Source organism: Eubalaena glacialis, chromosome 17 (assembly GCF_028564815.1).
Source record: "Eubalaena glacialis isolate mEubGla1 chromosome 17, mEubGla1.1.hap2.+ XY, whole genome shotgun sequence".
Lineage (NCBI taxonomy): Eukaryota > Metazoa > Chordata > Mammalia > Artiodactyla > Balaenidae > Eubalaena > Eubalaena glacialis.
The window spans coordinates 47,567,894-47,570,606 of record NC_083732.1 but is presented as its reverse complement, the minus strand read 5'-3'; the positions used below and the strand labels follow the sequence as shown (position 1 = coordinate 47,570,606).

Here is a 2,713-nt window from a genome sequence, read left to right as displayed (position 1 = left end):
CTAAACATTTAAATATGGGACATTTGTGGCTTTGCTGGCCACTGTGTCCTACGAACTAGATTGGGACAATATATTTGCTGCAGATCCTGGACGAAATGGGAACAGATATTATATTCCTTATAAAAATTCATCATGTAAAGAGAATAATCCAAATTATAACCACATCCCCAAATTGCAGCATTGCACACTTTTTGCTTTGAAGAAGTAAGTCCCCAGTACTCATGGAAATAGTTCTATGTTGTTTTAACAATTCTATGTTGTTTTAACAGAGAGCCTTATAGTCGGCTTCTAGAAGATCATTTAGAAAAGTTTCCCCTGCTTGCTTTGGCAGCACATATACTAAAATTAGAACAATACAGAGAAGATTGGTATGGCCCCTGCACAAGGATGACATGCAAATTCATTAAGTGTTCCATATTTTAAAAAAAAGAAAGAGAAGATGGTGTACTAGGAGGATGCAGAATTCATGTCTCCTCACAACTAGGGCACCTACCAGGCACCGGTGGGGGACCACAGACACCTAAGGAGATGGGCGGAACCCCCAGCAACCAGGTAGAACGTGGGGCGTGGGGGGAGTAAAGGGGGAGGAGAAGTGGAGGCGGGACGGGACTGGTGTCCCTGAGGGGCAACTGGGGGAGGGGAAGGGATCCCACGCCCAAAGGGGGAAATTGGGGAACCACGGGGAGGGCAGAGGATCAAAAGGGTGCGTGGCCAGGTTTCCCCCTCCCACTTGGACCCCCAGGAACCTGCTGAGATCCCGGGCCTCATCTCCTGCCCACCAAGGCCCCCTCCAGCCACGAGGATCCTGAGGGAGTGGGAGGGAGGGAAGGGAGAGCAAAAGTAAAGCCCAGACCTCCTGGGCCGGCACCCCTGAGGGGTGGCTGGGGGAGGGAAGGAGTTCCTACACCCAGCGGGACCCACCCACGGTTAGGGGTCCAGCGGCAACGGGGGAGACCCTGGGGGAGTCAGTGGTGGGGGCGCAAAGGAACGAAGGGAACGGGGCCAGTGCTTTCCCTGTCCACTCAGACACCGGGAAGCCTGTTGGGCTCCCGGGCCTAATCCCCTGCCCTCAGAGCCTCCCTCCTGACGTGCAGAGCCCAAGGCCCGCCCCTACACCCCACCCAGGGCCCCACCTCTACACTCGGAGACCCCCTCCAATGAGCTGAGCCTAAACCGAACCCAAACATCCTCACTCAGGGCCCTACCTCCTAACTCGGGAACTCCACACTCCAGAGGCCCTCCTTCCCACGCGCTGCCTCTCCCCTTCTGCGCAGGTCCTAAGCAGAGGCCCCGCCCCACGCTTGAACGTCCCCCCCCAACCCGCCTAGGTCCCGCCCCACCCTAAACCCTGCCCCTGCCTAAGTTCCACCCCCCCCCACTCCCCACCCCTGCTTAAACTCTGTCCCCATACCCAAGAACTTTTTTTTTTTTTTTCCTTTTCTTTTTTCCTCTTTTAGATTGGGATTCTGTTTTATCTTGTTGATTCATTGTTGTTGATTCTTTTATATTTTTATTTTTCCTAATAAATCTTTTAATTTTCTAATTTTATTTTATTCTTTATACTTTGTTAGTGATCTCTCCTTTTGGCTTGTTACCCCCACCCTTTTTTTTTTTCTCTTTTCTGTTGTGGTTTTATTTTACCTTGTTGCAGTTGTTTCATTTATAGTTTTATTTTTACTAATATATTTTTTATCTTTCTAATTTTATTGTACTTTTTATTCTTTGATATTGTACTGCTCTTTTTTCTTTCTTTCTTCCTTCTTTTTTTTTTTTTAACTGCACCACGAAGCTTGTGGTATTTTGGTTCCCAAGCCAGAGGTTGGGCCCAAGCTTCTGTGGTGGGATCTCTGAGTCCAAACTGCTGGACTAACAGAGAACCTCAGACCCCAGGGAATATCAATTGGATTAAGGCCTCCTGGAGGTCCTGATATCAGCACCAAGACCCAGCTCTATCCAACTGCCTGCAAGTTCCAGTGCTGGACGTCTCAGGCCAAACAACCAGTATGACAAGAATACACCACCACCATCAAAAAAAAAGGAAACGGCAAAAAAAATGTTACAGATGAAGGAGCAAAGTAAAAACCAACAAGACCAAATACATGAAGACGAAATAGGCAACCTACCTGAAAAGGAATTCAGGGTAATGATAGTAAAGATGATCCAAAATCTCGGAAACATAATGGAGAAAATAGAAGAAACATTTAACAAGGATCTAGAAGAACTAAAGAGCAAACAGACAGTGATGAACAGCACAATTACTGAAATTAAAAATACTCTACAAGGAATCAATAACAGAATAAGTGAGGCAGAAGAACAAATAAGTGAGCTGGAAGATAAAATGGTGGAAATAACTGCCAGGGAGCAGAATAAAGAAAAAAGAATGAAAAGAATTGAGGAAAGTCTCAGAGACCTCTGGGACAACATTAAATGCACCAACATTCAAATTATAGGAGTCCTAGAAGAAGAAGAGAAAAAGAAAGGGTCTGAGAAAATATTTGAAGAGATTATAGGCAAAAACTTCCCTAACATGGGAAAGGAAATAATCAAGTCCAGGAAGCACAGAGAGTACCATACAGGATAAACCCAAAGAGAAACACGCCGAGACACATATTAATCAAACTATCAAAAATTAAATACAAAGAAAAAATATTAAAAGCAGCAAGGGAAAAGCAACAAATAACACACAAGGGAATCCCCATAAGGTTAACAGCTG

At 45.7% G+C, this 2,713-nt stretch overlaps 1 non-coding gene across 1 annotated transcript; it reads left to right on the top strand.

Moving 5' to 3' along the window:
* Nucleotides 1–319: 319 nt before the first annotated feature.
* On the top strand, nt 320–422 carry LOC133077484 (U6 spliceosomal RNA). Its single transcript, XR_009697758.1, has one exon. It is a non-coding gene; the product is annotated as a U6 spliceosomal RNA (small nuclear RNA).
* The last annotated feature ends 2,291 nt before the right edge of the window (nt 423–2,713 follow it).